This window comes from Rutilus rutilus (genome assembly GCF_951802725.1).
Source record: "Rutilus rutilus genome assembly, chromosome: 19".
Taxonomy (NCBI): Eukaryota; Metazoa; Chordata; class Actinopteri; order Cypriniformes; family Leuciscidae; genus Rutilus; species Rutilus rutilus.
The window spans coordinates 14925970-14938073 of NC_140232.1; the positions used below are offsets into that span (position 1 = coordinate 14925970).

Below are 12104 nucleotides of genomic sequence, written 5' to 3' on the forward strand. Positions count from 1 at the left end.
TTTGTGAAAGTCATACAGGTTTGGAATGACGTGAGGGTAAAGGATGATATTTCATTTTTGGGTAAACCATCCTGGTCAAAATCATACTGTTTACTTGCTTAAGTTATGTATTTTATTTGCTATCAAATGCATCTTTTCTAATTTCAATTGACCTGTGTTTTGTGAAGTCATTGTCTTGCACTTTTTCTGTAACACTTTACAATAAGTTCCAATTTGTGATTTAGGTTTCATGCTTTTCATACTTTTAGTGCATATATTTATCTAGTTAATAAGAATTTCTACATAAATGTATACATGCAAGTTGTATTAATGAACATATATTGTGTCCAAACATGAATTAAAAATGAACAATAGTATAGTGATTAACATTAACCTAAATGAATCAATGCTGGTAATAATTATTATTAGTTCGTAGTTCATTTCACTTTTTCTATAAAGAAAAATGGTAGACAATAATAGTTCGCAATGTCGCAATCAATTCCAGCCCATGTAAGAATATCCAACCAATTTTGACCACGCTTTGAACATATTTGACTGAAAATCATGCACCCTTTCTACAGGAATTTCTTATACTTGTCTAACCAAGATTGTGGAACTTAGTAGAGAGACAAACAAATGATCTACACCAATCCAATAATTTTACAATGCAACACTGACCTTATTTATAGCACAGAAAGTCTGTTGGAACTTGGAAGTGGACAATTTCATACTAAAATGCATTATGTATTCAACATGCAACTCAAGTCACCATAGCAACTATAAATAAAGGATTTTTGATGGTTTTAAATTCGGGGCTTTACCTTCTTTAATATACACCCCGACAGTGCACTTATCTCATGCTGGATGATCTGAGATCTGAGTCCTGAGAGAAGTAATTGAGTTGCACATAAGAATGGGTTACAGAGAGAGAAACATTTTAGCAGGATATTTATATTAATTCTTAAATTTGGCTGAGAGTAGCACACACACACACACACACACACACACACACACACACACACACACACACACACACACACACACACACACACACACACACACACACACACACACACACACACACACACACACACACACACACACACATGCAGGCATCCCATTGGTCACATTTTTCGAACTCAAGCTCTCAGCCACATCTGGAGCAGTTGAGAGTAAATGCACTCTTGAAATAAGAACTCTCGACATGAAGGCAGATGCATTACAGTGATGGAGTGAATAATTCAAAAGGAAGGACATCTCCTCCTCCAGCATCACTCAGAGTCCTTTCCAACACCCTCACAGCACTTTCTGACCACTCTCTTATTCACGCCAACCACTTAGAGTGCTTAAGTGATACGCCTTCCTTTGCAAGTTAGATTTCATGTATAATTGTGCGGCGGAGAAATAAATTACTGCCATTGTCTATGAGAAACAGCTCTTACTCTTTCTCCTAATTCTAATAACTTTGTACACCAAACTTGGAGTCTGATATTATTTTCCAATTACTATGGAAGAAGTGGAAATGCTTTGGTAAATCATAAGTATAGAATAAATGTACTACCGTAACTTAAATCATAATTATGAGATACAAAATTTAAATTATGACTTACAAGCCACATGTATGAGATAAGTTTTTCTATTTATCAGTCTTATATTTATGAGTTTAAAAGTCAAAAAAATTGTAACTTAAAAGTCATTATGACATACTAAGTCACAATAACATAAATAGCATAAAAGTATCATTTTGGCATAGTCATAATTTTGATTGATCTCATAATTTTGATTGATCTCATAATTTCAAATTTAATCTCATAATTATGACTTAGTATGTCTAGTATGACTTATGTCATAATTAGTCCCACTATATCATAAGTTTTACTTTTTAATCTCATAATGCAACCCTCTATGCACACCTTGGCAATATAATCTCCAGTGGCTTGTGCATTTTTTTGTTTACTCACCAGGCACTCTCTCTCTCTCTCTCTCTCTCTCTCTCTCTCTCTCTCTCTCTCTCTCTCTCTATATATATATATATATGATTCCTCTAAATCAGCTTATCTTTGTAAAATGGCACAGCTTTTAAAATATCTGAACGTACACACTTAACACCAGTCAATCAAGTATTATGTTATGATATTATGAAAATCAAGCACTATTTAATGCTAGAACTTTAGTAATTTGTACTAAAACTTGGTAACCATGTATGAAGGCATATTTGTCATTTTAACACTGACTTAGCACTGGGGTGCTTAAGATTTTGTTGGATATTCAGTGTTTCTGTAAAAAAAAATTATAATAGCAATTATTATTAAAATATACTAATACTACTAATTCTACTATTACTAAAATGAATATTCACAAATATGAATATAAGACTTTCTTAAGATGATAAACTTATACGTAGCCTCTAACACAGAAGTTATTAGCCAATGGCTAATGATATACATTATTTAGTCACCCAGAGTGAAGATTAAGTTGCAGAGGGCTGTCATTATGAATTAGTATGTCAGTTTTGACTTTTTATCTCATAATTTTGTCTTTTTATGTTTTTATGTCATAATTAAGATTTACCAAAGCATGATTTTCTTTCTTATGTGGCAGAAATGGGCTTCAATAAAAATTACAGCTGTCAAATGCTAAAAAAATTGCTGTTAATTGCGTGTATCAATATTTGTTAAGCCCCCAAAATGAAGAAAATTGAAAGATATTGTGAAATCATTGAATAACTCACTCAATACAACCCTTTACATTGGAAGTAAATCACTTGCATTTGCGACTAGATTTCACGCTAGGCTACTAAATAATGTGTATCATTATTATCATTATCATAATCGTTATTTTAGTTTTAAATTTAAATTGTTTTTCGATAATGCTCATGTCTTGATTCATTTGTCTTTTTTTAATCAGTTTTTTTCTAAGAGCTGTGATGCTCTATTATAACCACCACTGCGCTGATAATGCTAAACAATAAGTAAAAAACAGGTGGCAGCTTAATTTGACCCTATTTTTCACCACATGTGGTGTGAAACAAAGGAAAAGAATGATGGTGGGTTAAATCAGAGAGTGGTCTTGATTATGGCCTCCTCTTCCATTGCCCTTGAACCTTGGCTGTTTTGGATAAAGGTGTGTAGGAGACTGACTGAAACGCAGGAAAAAAGAGTGGAGAGGATGATGGAGGGGGAGTTGAATTTGGAGTTAAATGAATGGTGTGTAGGTTGAATAGAGTGAAAGCGAGCTCAGTTTACTAAACAAGCCAAAACTGTTGCCAACAGCAGCACTGAAAATGTAACCATTGTAATGATGAATCATTGGGTTATCATTAGCTAAACTATTAAAAAAGATTAGAACTAGCAATTAATAATATTTTCACAAATTAAAATGATAAAAAAGGAGTTTGAAAACCAAACAAACAAAAAACAACTACACTGAAACTATGTGCAGTACAATATGAATGAAATGTAATGTATTTGCAGAGAAAATGACTTTGGTTTTAGTACTTTTAACCAATGCTGGACTTCTAACTGTACAGTATATTCTGCTCATTGCAACCAGGGGTGTGTTTAGCATATTTAACCTGCTGAATAACTATAGTACTATGCGTTGTTGGACTAAATATCTAGTCACGACTGTTTCCTGAAAACTGTAGTAACACGATCACACCTCTGTCGTTTGAACTACATTGGCTCAACAATATAGGACTGTCATTATTGAAGTAACGTCATTGCGGGTTCCCTTGCACATTTGCACATTTAACACACATGCACTCTTCAAAAACACCATTGATTGTTGACACACTAAAATATAGATTAAAATGGATTTTTCTTTAAATAGAATGAAGAATGTACTGAATGTTAGCATGTCCACATGTCATTTAACTAGAAACTATGCTTTTAACCACAGCTCGAGAGCTGTAGTTCCACATACGATGGTGACACTGTTTGCGAATGTTCCTTGGAACTATGGTTTTGGGAAACACCAAATCATTGAACTATGTTGGTAACAACAGAACTTGCAACCATAGATGGCTGACAATGCTTTCTGGAAACACACCCCAGATGGTATAGTTATGATATCTTACCAGAAAGAGCTAACGGTGCCATGGTAACCAGTCAAACCTTGACTCCTTGATTTATTCTTTCAAAAAGAGCCATCCAATTAGACAGAATGGGAGCATCATCTAATTAGCATCTTCAAAGTATTTTATCAACAAACTTGCAAAAGGTGACGGATAATTAAAGATTTTTCATAGCAGATTCCAAATGGGCCCGTTGATAACCGATGAATTTTCTGAAGTAAAATAGATCCTTATAATACTACTTCTAATAAGAATAAGAAAAGATGAAGATTTATTTATTTATTTTATTTAAAGAATGCAAAGATGGTTATCATATTTCTGCTTTCCTAGGCTCTAATTCTCTTTGGAAAAGTGATCAGATGTCATCAAGCATCTAGACTCTTGTCTCTGATTGATCTCTGTTGTCTGGCTCCTGGTACCATCAAAGATTCCCTGAAAGCTTAGATGCCTCTGGAATCCATCCAAAAGTAGTTTTAGAGCCCAGTGTATCTGGGAAATATATACTCTATGTCATTTTCATGAAATATTTACAGATATGCTCTCTTCTCTGAACGAGCCCTGACAGATAGAGACAGCACACTGCCATATTTCCATTTCTTTTTTAAGATTTTGGTAGTGACCCTCATGACCCTCACTCCCCATGTTGGAAGATATAATTAGATGTGCAGAACTAAATTGTTCAAATCAGTTGTGAGCTGTAATTAAGGTCATGTCCAACAGACACCAATCAGTGTCTTTGCAATAAATGGCTGCTTATAGAGCCCTGTGTAGGGTTCAAGGTTTTTCAACCCCCAAGCATCATTTCACTTATTTACATTCATGTACACTACTGTTTAAAAGTTGGGAGAATACAAAGTGTAGTTTTAAAGAAATTAATACTTTTAATCATTTACATTTTTCAAAAGTGACATTAAGACATTTATGATGTTATACATTTCTATTTCCAATAAGTGCTGTTCAAAGATTTCTGGAAAAAAAAGTGTCTCCGTTTCCACATTAATATTAGTTTTTAATGAAAATATTATCTGTTTTCAACGTTTAATTTCAATATTTCTGGAGGATCATGTGACGCTGAAGACTGGATTAATGTCTACTGAAAATTCAGCTTTGCCATCACAGGAATAAATTACATTTTCGAAATGTATTGATATTTGTAATTATATTTCACAATAGTACTGTTTTTTTCTGTATTTTTCATCAAATAAATATAGCCTTGTTGAGCATAAGATACTTCTTTCAAAAGAATAACCAACCCAAAACGTAATGGCCATAAAAGCCATAGTTCTTAACAGGTAAATAAAAATTGGTAAATGTGTTAGAAAATAATTGACATTTTACGTGTAACTTTGACAGCCCTAAAATACATTTTGTGAAATCTTGTCTTTTTCTTTTACAAAACCAACAATATACTTTCCTCTGTACATTTAACCTAAAATCTTGCATGTGGGTAGTTAACACATGTACTTATAAGTACAATGCTTGATTTTTAGAGTTTCCTGTTGTCCTTGTTATCAGATACAACTCTAAATTTAAAATGACATGTTCAGTGAATAATCAGGAGAGTAGACATTGCAATATATGTATTTTTTAGATGGATGTTTAAAATGCTTGTTTTGAGCAAAAAATAAATCAAGGTATAGTAGATTGTTTTTCTAAAGAAAGCTGCTGGTACCAAAACAAGTGTCAGTGTTGCAACAGATGAGTGTTTAGATCCATAAAAACCCTTTCATTCTTCTTATAAAAGAACGTCACTCATGACACCTTGTTCAGTGCCTGTGCTCCACACCTCGACTGCATCTCTCACCCACACAAGATTTCATAAGCACGCATGAGTAATTTCTGGAGGCAGGAAAGAACATGTCTCTCTCTTCAAAGGATTAAACTGTGTACATATGAAAAGCCAGCTCTGATACCTCTGAATGTTTTGAATACTCTGAGGAGCCAAACTGGAACAAAATCATTCATGAGATCATAATGTGCTAACCGTCTGTCTAGTTGACACAAGATTGTCAAAAAACAGTTTAACTGGGAAGAGCTGCATACCATCTTGAGTTATTGATCTTTTTGGAGGGAAACAGGTGTTTAAAAGATCTTTTGCCGAATATGTCTGGCATGAGGATAAGGGAGTGAAACGTCTTGGACTTCCAGCAAACTGAAAAGAATAACTGACTCTGTTAAAACCTGATGATAAACTTGTCTATTCAGGGTGAAGTCGTACACCAACTGTTCCTCCCACATGCAGAGCCAGTAAGAGAGAGTAAAAAACAAGGAAACAGAAAGCGTTGTTTATACAGTTAGGAGACAGTCTCAAGTTTCACACAGCTTTGGTGCTTGTGTGTGTGTGGTTCAGGTGTACCCCACGTTAGGGGGACAAAATGTCCCCACAAATATGGCAATATATGAAATTCTCTGTCCTTGTGGGGAATTTATTTATTTTTGTCCCTATGAGGACTTGTAAATAATACTAAGCAAAAGTTTAATGCAGAAAGTTTTTTGTGATTGGTAGGTTAAGGGATATAATGTATAGTTTGTACACTATAGAAATGTCTATGGAATGTCCTCATAAAACATGAAACCCCATAAGGCCAAATAAGGCACGTTTAGATGCTGAGATGAGATCCCTCATGAATTATTAATTTATAAATATCACATTTTTGTGGAGGCGCACCACATGATATTTTAAAACCTGAACTAATTTGCCTTTTCATAACAAGGTCAGATTATCTGATATTTGAAGAGACTGATTGACCTTGACACAGTCACGATCGGGGCCGAATCTAGGCATGGGCAGAGGTTGGCTGAGCTCTCCCCAAACATCTGTCTTGCCCCAATCAGACTTTAGGCAAAGATATAGCGTTTTTTATGATTTGTGCATTGATTAAAAGCTATCTGAGGCCGGCTGTGTGTTGAAAAGTTTTAGGAAGAGCTGAAGACTGCCCCAACATAACACTAGATAATTGTATTTTTCTTTGTTAGCTGAAAGCAATGGTGCGTCATGCACAAGGCGGCTTTGGTCCGTTGGGGAAAAGCAAAGACTGACAATCACACCAGCGATAACGGGCACAAATATTTGCATGCAAATTCCATCTTGGCGTGAATTACAGGGAGTTTAATGGGTATGGGCCTTGAAAATTAAGATTTCAACGGAAAAGTTGAGAAGCAGAATCTAAAATCCTATTGAGATAACTTTAATACTTTTTGAGTGACAGGCATGCAAACTTTGGAAAAACAATATTTATCTCAGACAGGCATATTCTATGCAATTGTGTTGATAGAAAAAAACGAGATACTGTTCTAGTTTCAACATTATTTGATGATCAGATATTCCTCTTTTAAAGAAACAAGTATCAGCTGTATGCAAAGAGACTCAAATTTGTTTTTTGATCACTGAAAATGTGGAACCAATTTACTCATGGAGCCGCATTAAGATCCTCCATATCTCTGGGATTGAACCATATAGGGCCTTTCAAAATGAAGATACCAAAATAAATGTTAATTTAAAACCAAAATCTAAAAGGATATTAAGATATCGTTAATACTTTTTGAGTTACAGGCATGCAAACTTGGGGCAAAAATCACAAGAAGTGCTTTTTCCCATTTTTGAACTTTCACCTTTGGCAAATAATGCAACAAAGATTGCTCAAGTCAACGGATTTAACTAATAGACCTACTAATCTCTGTGTAAAAATAAAATAAGATTGCTGCCATCTTTCTAAAGTCATTTTTACCCCTCTGTAATTTGGCTCCAAATCTCAGGTGAAAATTTTCATTTTGACCCCCCTCTACAAAATAGTGGATTACTCAGTCAATATACATTCATGACATTCAATAATCTGGCTTTGGTCACTATTTATGTTTGTCTTTCTTTGGAAAAAATATTAACAAAATCAAAAATTTGAGCCGGGGAAGTTTCCGAAATTTGGTTGATTTGACATGGAATGACCCATTTTGTATTTACTTTTCTATAGCTCTTTTAAAGTAATTTTGGCCACCCCTGATATGGATCATAGCTGTTGAGTTAGCATTTATACTTAGCAGTTGAGTTAAATGCACATGAACATAACGTAAGTGTTTAAAATGGTTTAAAATGCATGGTTCAGTTGAAAGCTTGCCCTCTTTGACTAGCTGTTAATACTGTTGCTTAGCAGCATTAACAGTCAAAGAGGGCAACCAACTGTCTGCTTAAACAAAGAGTTTGTGGTTTATCAGTCAGATGCATGTTAATGTTGCATTTGTAACATCAGTAAACTCATGTCATGTTTACTTTCAGAATTGTCATTGGATGGTTTGATTAATTTTATTTTTTTCATTTTATATAAAAAGTGAAAATAAGATATCTATCTATATGCCGTCATGTCACTGACCTAAATAACTGAATAAACGGTGCTCAGTGAAGCATTAGTTTATAATTTATTCATGCTGCAGAGAGACCTGAAGTCCTGCAGAGATCCATATTACTGTATGGTGAATTTACAACTTAACTATATACTTTTTGTTATAATTAATTAATTTGTTTATTGTGCAGCTATACATTAGCCGATGTATATAGTCATTTAATATCACACTTATTCGTTTAAGGGCACTGCATGTCCACCCTACTTCACTATGGTCCACCTACTTTGACATTTCTGTCCTCTTTTCTTGCGTGTATGAACATAAGCCATGTCTTTGCACTTTGTATTCACACACCCACTCTCTGAAAACTTGCCTGTGCAGATGTCCTGTTAAACTCTCCCTCTGACAGTAAATCTATGTATCTGTTTCTCTGCCTTCCCTGAGCTCAAAGACTCATAATAAATGAACTGGTTTGAAGTAAAAAGGCCCTGCGCTCCCACACGTCTTCAAGTACTTGTGTATTATCTGAACTTGCCTTGGCATGTAACAGGCTCTTGCACATTGTTATTCTGTTTTTAGACGGTATTTCCCCCAAGTCTGCAGTTTCTTTGAAACCCGGTAAACAGGATGAGGCATGCTTTTTTGACTTTTTTATGTTATCATCATCATCATCATCATCATCAGAGTTTTAACCATCTAATTAACATTTACCAAAGTTAAACGATAATGCCAATTTGGCTCATGACATTTTAACAGTCAAGTTTGTGTGGTAAAGCCAACATTTATGGGAACCTACGTAACAATAACTGTTGACGGTGTAAGGAGATAAAAATGCCATAACATGGAGACAAAAATAAACCTGTTATGTAAGAGTGCTTTTCTGACATAATTCATTGCAGTCTCTGTGGTCACTGATCACATTTTGTTCAATCAGTTTGTGTCTCCTAGAGGTTTTGCTCATGAGCTCAGCTAGTTCGATCCAGGTTCAGGTACATGTTCCTTGCAAATAACATTTCATATTGTATCATATTATGATTGTTATCCTATTTGCCCTATTACTATTGTACTCATAAAAACACTGTCTTGCGAGTAGAAGTTTCATTGGCTCTCATTTAATTTGATCAGCAATAATAATTTGTTATTATATAGGGTACAACGGGGCTATAGGCACACCGGAGTAAAAGGCGCATTTGACTTTATTCTCTTTTAAACCACTATATGGCACAAAAATTCAGCTCAGTTTTCTTTACATCCGCTTTCGATGATGCACGTGGTAATTTAGCTGATCCTTGACACGATTGCCAACAGCAACGCAAAGTTGATTCTGTGCTTATTTGATCTAATATTTAATGTTTTTTTTTTAAAATGTTGTAGATTTAAGTAGAAAATGAGTATCGATAAAATTAATGTCTATATTTTGAGACAAATGTCTTAACGATTTTCAGTTTTGTTTAAGATAAATAAAGAAAAAGTTATTTAATAACTGAAGAATATGTAAAAGTATGGTATTTGGGGCGAAAGGCACAATTATTAACATGATAACAAACAGCCGACTGACTTTTCCATTTGTTGACTTGACGGTTAGATTCAGATGGGAAATATCATATCAAGTTGGGTGTCCAGAGATTATCACATATTTATAATGAAACAATCATATTTAAAAATATGATATTAATCATATAATAAAATAACATATTTATTTGGAACTACTGTAAATCTTTATTAAATCATCATGGGATCTCATTCAATGCTTTTTTAAATAATTTTGTTTCTGTATTTTAAAACATATTTTAAGTATATATTTTTTTCCAATATATTTATCCAAATAAACCAAAAATAGTGCAAACATTGCTAACGTGAGCAAGTATTAACTTAGACATTATTAAAAAAAAAACATTATTTTAGATAAACTATTTGTAAAAGGCCCATCTTGCCACCTCAAACATTTATACTTTTTTTAAACAAAATGAACAACTTTTATGATTCATTTCACACAAAATCTGTTGCTCCATCAATGTTCAATAAAAAACATATATTTTTCTGCAATCAGAGTAGTAATAGCAAATTTTTCTTAGGATGTGCCTTTAGCCCTGTTGTACCGCAAATATTACACACATAATGTGTTTCATTATATATAAAAACACACTAGATTATTTTTACAGCATTTATTAACCTTTGATAATGTTAATTAATAAAAAAAAATTATATTCATGTTAGTTCACAGTGCAATAACTGATTATTAAATTAGAAGTGTTGTAAAATAAAAAACATAGGAAAAGTGTTAATTTTTTGTTCATGTTAATGAATGTATTGGTAACACTTTACAATAAGGTTCATTGGTTAACATTAGTTAATTACCTTAGTTAATATTAACTAAGAATGCACAATACCTCTACAGCATTTATTAATCTTAGCTGATATTCATTTCAACATTTTCTAAAACATTATTAAAATCAAAGGTTGTATTCGTTAACATAGTTAATGCACTGCGGACTAACATGAAAAAACAGTGAAAAGATTTACCTTTATTAATTAACATTACAAAGATTAATAAATACTGTAACAAATGTATTGCTCATTGTTAGTTCATGTTAGCTAATACATTAACTAATGTTAACTAATGAACCTTATTGTAAAGTGTTACCAATGTATTTAACTAATGTAAAAAAAAAAAAAAAACGTCATTGTAAAGTGTCACCATTAGATTTATACTTAAAACAAACTGAAAACACTGATAGGGTAAGAATTTGTTTTCAGAGAATGTAAGTTCTTATGCAGTTTTTTCTAAGCACGTGTCTTGTTTTTCAAGGATGTTTATATACTTTTACTGTAAAACAATATAATAATAATAATAATATTAATAAGGTTTGTTTTTTATAGTGAAACAACAGCATTTCAAATCATCCGATACCAACATTAAATGTAAAATGAATAGTGACTCACCGTGCTTCATATGTTCCCTCCAAGTGTGTTTTTGTTTTTGCTGTGTATGTTCTGTATAAATGCCCTGATTATATTTAAATGGAGAACAGGAAGTTACAAGCATTATCTCTCTGGTCTCTCCTCTCGATCTTTCCTCCTCCTGTACTGTGGGTTGAGTCTCTACAGACTGCCATGATGTGGGTGTTTTGTATAATACCCACCAGTGCACAAACCCTCCCTATCTTTCAGTTTATCCCTCCCTTTTCAGTTTATCTCTTTCCTCAAGTCCATGTTTGCAAGAGCCGCAGCGCCGTTTCTGCTTTGATATCTGCAATGCATCTTTTAGACTTTTTGCTCATATACAATTCCATGCATGTATTTGGTCGTCTTTTGTCCTGGCGTGCCATTAATGTGGGCAGTGATCCATCATAAGACACTTCACTCATGTGCACTCACCTAAAGCGCTAATTCTACCGCATGTGCATTTTTACAGGTCTGCCAGATGGTGATCGAACATAAAACAAGCTGCGTTAACATGAACCTCAGGAATCCCAGCATAACCACTTATTAGATAGGATCACATCCGTCCTACATGAGGGCCGTGACAGTTAAGAGGGATATGATACTTCAGACCTCCCAAGGGCCGGCTTTTAATGGGGCCATTCCGGCTCTTGAGTCCAGTGCCATCTATTACAGCTGTGACCTTGGTGTAGTAGAGGATACTCTTTCTAAAACATATGTGTACTTGTGCATGGATGCATCCTTCATTTATGTGAATAAGCAGTTTCTTCAC

General features: G+C 33.9%; 1 protein-coding gene across 1 annotated transcript in view; it reads right to left on the reverse strand.

Annotated features, from left to right (window-relative positions):
* The window catches only part of lzts1 (leucine zipper, putative tumor suppressor 1), a 29928-nt gene extending 18435 nt beyond the window's left edge, over positions 1-11493 (reverse strand). The window contains exon 1 of the mRNA XM_084388472.1: positions 11333-11493. The gene's annotated coding sequence lies outside the window, so the exon portion shown is untranslated. The remainder of the gene's footprint in view (positions 1-11332) is intronic.
* Positions 11494-12104: the final 611 nt, after the last annotated feature.